Raw genomic sequence first — 12805 nt, forward strand, 5'->3', positions numbered from 1 at the left:
TGGGGTTTGGGGAAGTACACAGGGCGGGAGGGAGGCGGGGCTCCCGTGCACGCGGCGCCCCCCGCGAGGAGGAGGAGGGGGCCAGACGGAGGCGGTTGGGGTTAGGAGACCTGGAGGCGGGGGGAAGGGAGCGCGTTCTCGCACAGGCGCGCTTATGTTCCGGCGCGCGAGTCTGCTTGACTTACTTTGCTCGAGGGGGCGGGTGGGAAGCGGGGGAGGCGAGAGGGAGGGGGCGCGGAATGCACGGATGCGCGCACGCAAGCAGGCGCGCCCCCTCCCGGCCGCCATGTTGGATGGTGTGTGGGTGTCAAACCTAGGCAGACGCGGTGGCTGCGAGCGAGCTGGGCGGGTGGCCCCCCACTAGGCTCCGGCTCCTTCCCTTCGTCCCCTCCTCCCCCTGCGCCCTGTACTTGAGGGCCCCTGGGCTTCCGGCGCGGGGGGGGACCGGAGGAGGAGGAGAAGAGAAGAAGAAGGTGAGCTTTGGGCGACGATGGAGGAGGGGGAGGCGGGGAGGTTTTCGGCTCTCTCCTTCCTCTGGGAGCGGCTCGGGAGCCGAGCCTTGGAGCCAGAGCTTGACCGGCGGCGGCTGCAGCGGCATAGGCTCGAGGAGCCACCGACGCCCTTAACCTAGTTCAGGGTGGGGAGAAAGGGGTAACACGGCAGGCCCGAGCCCCTCCCCCCACGCGGGCGACGGTGGGGGCGTGGGAGGGTGCCCCTCCTTCCGAGATTCCTCCCCCCCTTTCATTCCCTCCCCTTGCAGCCCCGTAGCTCCCAGGCCGGGCTGCCGCTGTTGCTGCTCCCACGGCTGCTTCCCCAGCCCTGACCCCTCCCCTACGCTGAGAGTCACCCTCCAGCTCCAGGGTTGAGCCTGCCTTTTGTTCCTTATGTGGGTGTGAGAGCGAGTTGGGTCGGGGGTCCCGGAGTGCCTGCCCGGGTGTGGGTTTTGAGCGCTGCACCCCCGCGTTCGGCTTAATCATCTCCGGGTTGACCTCTCCCCCACTCTCCTCCCGGATCCCCCTAAGTAACCCCGGGGCTCTGTTTTCCTTCCCATTTTGGCAGATCACCAGCTACCTTCAGATCATGGCAGTTCAGGCTCTAAGGTGAGCTAAAACTTGTTTGAGAAGGCTGGCTGGTCAGTGTACTGTAGAGCGGAAGAGGTGCCAACAGGTTTTTTTTAACCCCCTTTTTTGAGTGTTTCCCTGTCCAAAGTTTTTCTGTATGTGGCTCTTCCGTCTCCACAGTTCTTTCCAAGTAAATTCTTCCTCATCCAGGCTGATAGATGACGGCCACACGGCAGTCTTGGGAATTGGTACCTCGTACTAATTGTTTTAGTGTTCCAGATCAAATGATAAAAGATGTAAAGTGCTTTGCAAACCTGTAAAAGTACTGTGTAAATAATTGGCTGTTACTACTATGCTTGTGTTTTCTGCGTGTGTTTTATGCGAGATTCTTGTTCAGGGAATGATTATGTCCAAGTGTTTTTAGCAGTTCCACCAAAAGTGCATAGGAAAATATGAAAACCCATGGTTTTCGTCTGTTTAAAGTTCTAGGCTACAAAGGAGGAAACTATTGGTTAAGTGAAGCTTGGAATCTTAATGGAGGTGAGAGGGCGTTATACAATCTCTGCTTCCCCATTTACCGCCAGAAAACAGGTTTGGCAGAAATTTCTAGCTACCTCAGTGATAAATGGGATCCGTATTACACGAAAAATATGTGTATTTTTTGTTTTGTTTTGATAATTAAATTTTAATCTGTATTTGAATGTTGACCTGGTTTAAATATTGTTTCTCAAATTTTCTCTAAACTCTTATTCGTCCAAAAGAATCTGATGACAACCCATAAGCCATTGAATGCAGTAACTTGCTATTATATTTGGGATTTTATCACATATGTCATGAATTGAGTCTACTGGATAAAATTTTCATTTTAGAGTTTTTGGTAGAGTTGTAAAGAGCTGTTTAGCTTTTAAGGTTTTTATTTTCTGTTCCATTGACAAATGGGGCATTACTTTCATTCAGTGGCAAAGAGTTATTTAGTATGTTTATATGTAACATTGTCTTCCAGGGCAAATCCAATGTTTCTTTTGTAATATGACTTCATTTAATGTAATGAAAAATAGTTCGAATAGTTTTTTCACTTGATTATTAGATTAAACACTTTGCTTTTCTAACTTGAAGCATTTAAACATTTCTTAAGGGGAACCATAGATTTCAATTTACAAAGGCTCTATCCATTTTGTTTTGATGGTGGAGGGAGTAGGAAGGTCTGCACCTGTGGATAGTCTGCCTTATGATACTGGGTAGAGAGAACTGGAGTTTTTTCTCTGAGATCAAATTACTTAACCTCTGTGCCTCAGTCCTTCTGTAAAGTAAGGAACTAAATGAGTGTACTAACCCCTTCTGTCTTCAGCTCTATCCCTCTTGGGATCTTTTGATTTCATGTAGTATAGAGAATTTGCTTCACTCAGAAATAATCAAAATCCAAAACTCCTCTAATTTAGCTTCTGAGTGTTGCTTAGGGCAAATGATTTTTCCTGGTTACTAGTTTATTTAGTGTTTAAGGCTGTCTTTCAAGCGTCCAAAGGGACCTTAGAGAAATAATTTTAGACTTGGAAGGCATCTTGAGAGTTTCTCTAATTCCTTCATATTATAAATGAGGACTATATAGATAGGGACAGTGCTAGAACTGACACCCAGGATTGGTGACCCCATAGTTTTTTGGTTTTTTTTTTTTGTACCACACTTCTTCAAATGTAGAATTTTAAATTCTAAAACAAATTTAGTAATAAGCTATTTCATAGTCGAAATTCCTCTAGCTCCATAGATAAAACATTTCTGAGAACTTTAATCTGAAGCCCCACTCTCGCCAAAAGGTCCAGGAAATATATCTTATTGTACTTGTTTTGTTCCATATAAATTTAGAAATACTATACTGAATATAATTTACATTGTTTTAGATAGATGGTTTTGGATAAAATCTATTTTGTTTCTCTTAGATTGTATTATTTAAAAATAGATGTACTTTCAAACACATTCTGTAATTTATCTTGTCATTTTCCCCATGTTGTTCAGTTGTGTCTTGATACTTCATGATCGCATGGACCATACTTCGTTTTCTTAGCAAAGGTACTAAAAGTGTTTTGCCATTTCCTTCTCTAGTAAATTAAAGCAGAGATTTAAGTGACATGTTACAGAGCTAATAATTGTCTAGATTTGAATTAAGGTCTCTCTGACACCAGATCCACTACTCTATCCACTTAATCATTTTACTGCCTCTCATATTCTGAAGCCACCACAAACAAGTGTATTTTTTAAAACAAAATACACGTTTGCTTGAGAAAGACTCATTGAAATTAAGTAAACAAACATGGGCACTTTTTGTTTATGGAATTATTTGATTGTGTTCTCTTTATATAATATTACGTATTAGCCTTTTAATGCATAGCTTTTTAAAAGGCTGAATTTTTCTTGAATATATTGAAGAAAACCTAGTGGTATCCTAATGATAGAATAGGCTTTTCACTTTAAAATTTGATCTAGAAATTACAAAAATTTATTTAAAATTTGAAGAATTGTTCAAATAGATCATGGGATCATAGTTTTAGAAATGAAAATGACCTTAGAGGCAATATAGGTCCAATCCTTTAATTTAACTGATGAAAAAAATTGAAGTTAAGTAACTTGTCCAAGGTCATACAGATATTAGCAAAAACAAAATTAGATTCATACTTCTATACTATACAGTTCTGATTTCAGTGATAATATTCATGCTTGTTTAGAAGTTTAGAATTGGGGCAGCGAGATGATGCAGTGGATAGAGCACCAGTCCTAAAGTCAGGAGGCTCTGATTTCAAATCTGGCCTCAGACACTTAACACATTTTAGCTGTGTGAGCCTGGGCAAGTCACTTAATCCCAATTGCCTCAGGGGAAAAAAAAAAAAAAAAGGTAGTAGTTTAGGATCATCAATTGTGAATTGTGTGATTAGGATTAAATGGGTTCCTGCCAGCTGACAGACAAATGAGACTATCAGAAGCAGTCAGCCTAATATTGAACAGTCTTCTAAATGATTTTAAAATAATTTTGAGGAGCTGCAGCATGGTAGAGTGGATAGGGAGCAGCAAGCAAGCTGATAGGCTGCAGAGTTAAAAAGATCAAGTTCGGGTATTAACAGTGGACACATAAATGTTCCCTGTACCACTCAGGAAGTCACTTAACTTCTCCTTACCCTAGACCCCTCCATAAAATAGCAAATTGCACAACAATGGTTGATTTGAATTTATGAAAGAAATTTCCTCCTGTGGTCCACAGGTGTGGACCAAAACCAGAAAAATCTTAAAACTTTTCGGATTTAGTTCCAGAAATTCTAGTAGCATACCAGTCTCTTTCAGTCCAGATCTGTACTCAGTGCTAAAAAAACTAATAACATTGCCTTATTTTTTTTTTCAGTGAGTCATATAGAACAATAATTGTTGCTGTTTTTTTGTAGCATTTTAAGGTCTGCAAAGCATTTTACAGCTCTTTCCTCATTTGATTGGGGGAGGGGAAGGGTAAAGTAGTTGGGATTAAGTGATTTGCCTAAGGTTACACCACTAGTAAGTGTTAAGTGTCTGATGTCAAATTTGAATTCAGGAACTTCTGACTCCAGGGATTGTGGTACATAGAGTACTCTGCCATGTAGCTGCCCCCACCTCTTTTGTTTTTGCACAACTCTGTAAAAGTTTTTATCATTATCCCTATTTTACAGATAAACCAAGGCTGAGAGTGGTTAAAGACTTCTCTCTGGTTCACTATTTGGTAAATGTCATGAATAGGATTTAAGTTTAGACACTTCTAATTCTATTTGCTATGCCATCTAGCAGTTAAAACAGTTTTTATTTGCCTGTACTGGCTTGTTATGTGAACTAGGCAGGTTGTAAAGTGCATAGAGCATCTATAAGAAGATCTAAATTAAAATTTAATTTCTGATGCTTACTAGCTATATGAACCTGGGCAGATTAACTTAATCTGTTTTAGTTTTCTCATCTGTAAAATATGGGTAAAAATAGTGTCCAACTCTAAAAGTTGCTGTGAGAATTTTTGTAAATTGTAAATTTAATTGTATATAATTGTAAAATGTTTATTTAGCCCAGTGCCTGGCACACAGTAAACATTATATAAGTATTAGATATTAGTATTGACGTTAGTAAGGGTGAGTCTAAAAAAAAAAAGCAAAACCCTGTGAAGTAAGTGAAAATGTGGAAATTGAGGCTGGGAAAGATTAATTTCTCAAATTTAAAGCTAAGTAACTTTCTGAGGTGAAGTTTGAACTCAGGTCTTTCTCAGTCCAAGTCTAGCACTAATCTATTGGATTACCTAGTAGCCTTCACTCTTCAAGGAATGACTTTTATAAATGTAATGCTTCTTTTTGAGATTACACTAACAATAGATAAGGGCAAAATCAGCTCCATCCTGAGAGATTATTGGTTATTGGGAATGCTGCATATTTGAAACTGTCTATAATTAAGCTGCAGTTGCTTTTGAGTGCAGGTTCTTTCTCTGCTTGTTCCAAAGCCAACATTGCAATGATAAGTATGGAATAGTAAAAATATAATTATTAAAAACTTCTAATTATTACTCTGAAATTGATAAATTCAGGAATGAAATTTGATTTCACAAAAGAGATTTACTTTTGGCATTTTCTTATAATTTTCACTGGTCACAAGTATTAAGGTAGGTTCTTGTGTTTTTCTTTTAATTTGATTTAGTGAAGAAAATTGTTTGAAGCCTATGCCCTTTAAAGATGACCTTATGCAAAACTATGTTGAAATCAGAATTCATGATTCTCATAAAGATAATTTTGCAAATTGAAAAGTAAAGTCTTGAAGTATTTTTCAATTTTCTAGAGTTCTTATTTGAATTATGTTCCCTAATCAGCTGTCAACTAAATATGTAATATAGTTGTAGCTATACAGTGGCTGGAATAAATTAAATAGGATTAATAACATTTATAAATAATTGACTGAATAAATTAAAAAAAGATTCATTTTAAAACTTGTATGGATGTTTTTCTTGGAGCAAATGATTTATGTGTGAAGTGTAGACCTCTATTGTGGAGGCTTGAGTTAGAGTATAGCAATTAGTTCATAATGCAGGTAATCTAGGAACTCTTAAGTACAAATAATAGTGATTGAAATCTCATTCTTCTATAGTCTAGATTGACATCATTTTTAGTGGTAAGTGTTTGGTTTTCTTTTTTTTTTCCCAAATAATAAATAGTACCTGCTAAAAATGCTACAGATAGCATGAAGTGAAATATTGACAGGTGATTGGTAGAAAGTTTTATTCATTTTAAAACAATCGTGTACTTGCTGTTGTATGATAATTTAAGGTCAGATATGTGCTTTCCTTTGCTTAACATATTATGCCCATGCTTTTTTAAGGATTAATCTTGAATGCTGTTGTAATTGTTTTATCAAACTAATGCTAAAATTAGGTTTTTTTTTAATATCAGAAAATGAAAATATTGAATATATTGTTAGTTTTGGCTAGCAATTGAAATAATTAATTGAAAGTAATTGGAATATGATTACCTTTACACAGAAAGTTGCCTAAAGGCAAATAAATAATTGATAAAGGTATATAAATAGCCATTTAATAATTACCATTACCCTATAGCAAAAGCCATTTTAATTTTATAACCTCTTCAAAAACTCAGAGGAAAATAAATAGGTGAAAGTAAAAAAGTTAAGCATTACATGAAGGAGAAATAATAGTAGGGACTAGAAATTGACAAAACTGGGGTAGCTAGATGGTGCAGTGGATAAAGCACCAGCCCTGAAGTCAGAAGGACCAAATTGGCCTCAGACACACAATACTTCCTAGCTTTGTGACCCTAGGCAAGTCACTTAACCCCATTGCCTCAGCAAAAAAAAAAAAAGAAGAAGAAGAAAAAGAAATTGACAAAACTAAACCCAATATTTTTTAAACAGCAAGTATTTGAGTGCCTGTTAATACTGTTTCAGTTTTGTGTTGATTTCATAATAGAAGACCAAGATAGTGATTTCTACCCTCAAAAAGCTTACAGTCTGGTTAATGAGAAAAAACTCACTATCTCTCCTAATAGAGACTGTGTTCCAAACCTCTTTTATCAAATCATCTAGACCTCAGTTTCTTAAACTGTGATTCGAAACCCCATATGGGGTCTGGTAACTGAAAGGAAGTCAGGGAATAATGATTTATTGTTAGTAAATGTTTGCATACTTATTTTATATATTTATGTACCTGGGATCACGTAAAAATTTATTGGGCAAAAAGGGGTTGTGAATGGAAAAAATTTAGGTAGCCCTGATGTAGACCACTGTCTGGCTTCCTCATCATAGTTAATTAATTAGGTGGAGGTTATCTGTCTTTACCTTTCTTCCTCATTCTGTATTTCCAATTTCCTCTAACAATTTTTATTCTCTCATTTTCTCCATTCTCTGGGGAAGAGGTGAACTTTCTTTTTGTCTAGACCAACCCTGTTGTGCCTGTTAATCCCCTCCCTTGGAATTTATTTACCCTTTTGTTCATTTGATGTAACACCTCCCCTTCCCCTGCATCTTTATCCACTGGTGCCTTTCCTCCGGTCTACAAACAGGTCTACATTTCCCTCCTTTAAAAAAAAAACAAACCAAATCAGTTGATTTGTCTCTGGCATATTCTCAAAGCTACCATCCTGTATCTCATCCCTTTTGAAACCAAACTTCCAGCGCAGTGGATAGAGCACCAGCCCTGAATTCAGGAGGTCCCGAGTTCAAATTTGGTCTCAGACACTTAACATGTCCTAGCTGTGTGACCCTGGGCAAGTCACTTAACCCCAGCCTGGTTGGGGGGGGGGGGGAACGACAAAACCAAACTTCTAAAAAAAAAAAAAAGCCTTTCTTAAAAAAATTATTTTTAAAAAATCTGAATTTAAGAACCATCAAACATTTCCATACACAAAGTATAACAGAACAAGAGGACTGTACACAAAACTGAATCTTTTAAATATAAAACATGTTTTTCCTTTTGAATATATACTAAATTTAAATGGACTGTATCCAAGTTGTCTCAGTGACTCTTTTTTTTTTTTTTTTTTTTTGGCTGTCCTATTGTTAGCCTCCACTTTTCCCCTTAATCTTCATTTTTTAACTCTTTGCATACTGACTCTAGCACTAGATTAAAATTGATTTCTTTAAGGTTATCTATATATAGTTCTCTTAATTGCTAAATCCCATAGTTTTTTCTCAGCCCTTATCTTTCTTGATTACTAAAACATTTGACTTATTTTGATCATCACTTCCTTCTGGAATCTCTTCTTCCTTGTAATGTTGTTATTTCCAGATTCTCTTTTTATTTACTGATGGTATGCACTGATGCTTTAATTTCCTTTGTTAGATCATCTACTTTGCTCTGACATCTATAACTTACCATATCAAAGCTTTTCTCTTCTATTTCCGCTGTCCTGATGATCACATCAGTTCCCCTCAGTCCACTGATTATATCTACACAAGACTCACAAATCTAACCATCCAACCTTATCTCTTCTCTAAACTCTAGTTTGGAATCACAATGCTTGCTGAATACTTAGTTGTTTCAATGGAATAGGGATAGATATTGATGGATATTGAAAAGTGGTGCTTATAGTTAGAAAATTGATGATCTTATAGGTTCAGAATAAGGCACAAATTTTCAAACGTGGCTAATATCTGTGTTCATATGTTTTGCCTGATAATATTTATTTGTTCTTAGGGAGGATCTTTTGGTGGAGCAGAATCATTGGGAAATGACAGTGGTGTAAAAGAATAAATAAAATGTAAAAAAACCCAAAAGTTGGACTTTTCAGTCAACACAAGAATTGAGTAGAGAGTCCAAATAACGAAGATGGTGTTTTAGGAACCATTGGTAACTAAATGAAAAATTTATTGGGGGGCAGGCATAGGGTTAGGGTTAATCAACTAGGATGCTGTGTTTTTAAGCATAAGATATTAAAAGTTTTGCAGTAAAAAATGTAGAGGAAAAAAAAGTAAAATCAAATATTGTTTTTCAGAGGAAGAAATTACAGAATTTGGTGCTAGATTACTTGGTGGTGTGGGAGATGAGGCAGCATTAACGTGACTTCAAAATTTTCATTCTAGGAGACTGGAAGAATGGTGGTACTGTTAGCAGGAGTGAAGTAACTAAGAATAAAATTCAAATCAGGAAATGATGAATTTTGGGTACCAGGACGATACAATTTGGAGTATGGTCTTTTGGCAGGTGAAAATACAGGACTGTAGTATAGGTATAAAATTACAGGTACAGATTTGGGAAACCTAGAGGTTATCATTGAAACCATGAATCCATGGAAGCAGAGAGAGTTGAGAGGTGAAGATGGGAGACTAATAAGCCTTGGGGAATGTGCACATGTAATTCTAAATTTAGAATTGGAAGAAGCCATAGAGAACATTTATTCCAACATCCTCATGTAAAATGAGGAAGAAAATAGATCCTGAAAGATTAAGAGATTTATTTGCCTAAAATCATACGGGTAGGAAAATGACAAGAGGTTAGAATGGAACCTAAGACCTCAATCCAAGTAATGTGAACAGAAACCATACTGCAGAAAGTTAAGAAAAGAAATGTGTAGATGGAAGGTAGAAACAGGCAGGGTAGACCATGTTTGATAAGTCTGACATTGAAATAAAGAAAGGAAGTTGGATGGTAGTTAGAAGGAATAAGATGTCAACCAATTTTATTTATTTTCAATATTAGAGCCCTGAAAAAATGTTTGGAAACAGAAGGATCAATTGAACATGGCTACAAAGAAGAGAGATGGTTATGGGAGCAAGGCCTATTGAATCTCAGGATTGAAAGAAACCTCAGAAACTATCCAGTCTAACTAGTATCAGAACAGGAATCTCTTCCTGTGTACATACACTTGAGAAATTTATTTTTCAGCCTTTACTTAAAGATCTTCAGTAAGGGAAAACTTAATACATCCTTAGACAGCCCATACTACTTTCTGCCTCTTTAGAGGAAGCTCTTGCCACTTTTGATTAATTCTAATTAATAAGACTGTTTTTCTCAGGACTGGTCTAAATTTGCTTCTTTTTAACTTTCCTTATTCCTAATACTGTCTTATGGGCTCAAGTAGAAAAAGCCAATCACTTTGCCTCTTGAGGACAGCTATAATAATATCCTCTGAAATTCTGCACGTTAAGGCCAGTGATATCAAAGCCATTTACTAATCTGGTTGCTGCTTCAGGAAATGCTCCAGTTTATGTGTCTATGCCTTTTCTAATTCCTGAGCCCCTCAAATTGAATTCATTATTCCCGATGTGGTTTGACTTGGGCTAAGGGACTATCTATCACCTTCCTAATTCTATATCCTATGCTTTTCTGAATATAGTAAGGATGCATTCGCTTTTCTTGTCTGTGGTGACTGGCAGGTCTGATCATATCATCACACTTCCCTTTTATCACCTCCTAGTTGCCTCTAAGGTAAACCATGGACTCCTCAACTTTTCTTGTAAAGCCTTCACAATTTGGTTTTCTAAACTTTATTGGCATTACTCCTCTTCTAGAGTCTGTTCTAGCCAGAATGATTTACTTGCTCTTTCCCCAGCTTGGTGAGCATTCCATCTTTTGCCTCTGGCTTTTGCCTGGATTTGTATTCTTATTACTTGTGTCTTTTAGAATCTTTAGCTTGCTTTAAGACTTAAAGTGCTACCTCTTCCTTTCTTAACCCTCTCCCTCCCCAACACATTTCCTAGTTGTTCATGCTCTCTGCCTCCTTAAACTTAAATTAACTTGTATTTACTTATTTGTTTGAATCTTCCAGTAGAATGTGAACTTAATCAGGATAAGGGTTGTTTTTCATTTTCATGTCTATCTTTGTACCTGTCCCCTTAACCAGGAAATATCTTCTATCCATAGCTGTCAGAGATATAAGATCTTCTTTTCTCTCTCTCTCTTTTTAAAGTAGTTGCACATATTTTCAAAGCATTTGAAAATGACAGAATAAAGCCTCATTTGCTTGCAAACAGAAAATGCCTAAGTTTCAAATGCTTATTAATTACTATTCAATTTGTATAGAATATTAGTGGTGTTACTTATATACTTCACTGAGAAGTGTACTTAAAACTTCATTAATTTGATATTTTCCCATTATTGGAGTATGAAGGCTAAACCTCATTAATACTTTGTAAACATTTTTTTTTAATAAACAGGATGTAAAAATAAATTAATGCAATTGGTGGTGATATTTTATTTCAGCAGATACCTAAAATGCTTTTTAAAATATGAGTGAGAGCAAAGTACTCTCATTTGATTCTTGAAATAGTGTATGTAAGATAGCAAAATTGCAGAAAACTAAATAGGATAGGAATTATCACCATTTTATGGATGAAGAAATAGAGATAACAATATTAAGTATTTTGCCAAAGCCAACATAGCTATTTAATCAGTGGTATGATCATTGATTCTGGATTCTGAGGACCAGGTTTCAAATCTTGCATTCTATATTTAATATACATATGGCCTTTGGCAGGTCACTTAACCATCATTGATCTCACTTTCCTCAAATCTAAATTAAGGGAATTTGACCAGATGGCCTCTGAGATGGCTTCTAGCTATGACCCTATGAAAAATGGGGACCAAAAATCAGGTTTCCCGAAGCCTAATCTATTGTTGAGTATTTCACTATGCTACAATCTAAAGAGCCAGGCAGTGTATATATCGATTACTTACTAGTCTGTTTCTCACATTCTAGTTTCCTCTGACCTAGAAGTGAAGACTAAGGCCCCTATCACAAAGGAATCTTGGTTAACAAAATATACTTGTTGAATTGTTAGTGCCTATCTCTCATCTTTCCTTCACTGCCAAACTTCTAGAAAAAAGTAGTTTTCTTTCTTTTGTTCCATTTTCTCACCATTCATTCTTTACTCAGGTCTTTACAATCTTCTTTCTACCCCCATCACTACTGAAACTACTCTTTTTACACTCAATAAGGAACTTCTTATTACTAAATCCAATTCTCTCTCCCCCCTTCATTCTTTTTGCGTTTCTGTAGCATTTGACACTTGACTTTTCCTTCCTTTTTGATACTATCTCCTCTTTAGGACTTCTTTATGAAATTGTTAGTAGTGGGATTTTCTTTTTTTAAAGCATTTGAAGCAGAGTTGGTATTGCATATGCCTCAATTGTAGTATTCCTGTTAACTGGAACTTCACACATCAAAAATTACCTTTGTGAAAAGATAAGATTTGCTCCTTTGTAATGGAAAGGAGGACTAATCTTTAAGCAGAAGTGGAAAGTTTGACAATTGTCTTAATTATTCAAATCACCTCTCTTTGCTCTGCTCCTAGCTGAGTGTAAAACTGTCTACCATTTTAGGCATCATTGCTTTTCTGTCATCTTGACCTGATCAAGAGAGAAAATAAAAATCTGGTGTCAGTCATTTGTACTTGTTTTCAAGTCATTCTATACTTCCCCTTCTGTACCCCACTTATCCAGGATGAACATGCCAGCAACTTACGCCTTAGTTATGAATAATATTAGTGATTATTTCTGGGACCTTGAATGGAGATCCACTTCAGAAGCTTCTGGGGTTAGAAAAGTTTGTCTTCTCAATTTGATTAAAATCTTTCAAAATTTGGAAGACTTTCTATTCTAGTATGGATCAGTGTAACTAGCTCTGCCCCATAACACTGTTGTTTTACCATTCCCTTTCTCTTTCTTGCATTAGTTCATGTAACATACTTTTTCTCTCTTTTTTTTAAAAGTCTTTCACATAAGTCATTTTTATCTGAAAAAATGGGAAGCTGGA

General features: G+C 37.0%; 1 protein-coding gene across 5 annotated transcripts in view; it reads left to right on the forward strand.

The window, feature by feature from the left end:
• Positions 1-268: 268 nt before the first annotated feature.
• Positions 269-12805, forward strand: part of EPN2 (epsin 2) — an 84352-nt gene continuing 71815 nt past the window's right edge. Inside the window, exon 1 of one of the 5 annotated variants that reach the window (XM_074281713.1) lies at positions 269-473. The gene's annotated coding sequence lies outside the window, so the exon portion shown is untranslated. Of the gene's footprint in view, positions 474-513; positions 1101-12805 lie in introns of those variants that run through there. The other 4 variants (XM_074281715.1, XM_074281717.1, XM_074281714.1 and 1 more) reach the window with 4 other exon arrangements.

Source organism: Sminthopsis crassicaudata, chromosome 1 (assembly GCF_048593235.1).
Source record: "Sminthopsis crassicaudata isolate SCR6 chromosome 1, ASM4859323v1, whole genome shotgun sequence".
NCBI classification, from domain to species: domain Eukaryota; kingdom Metazoa; phylum Chordata; class Mammalia; order Dasyuromorphia; family Dasyuridae; genus Sminthopsis; species Sminthopsis crassicaudata.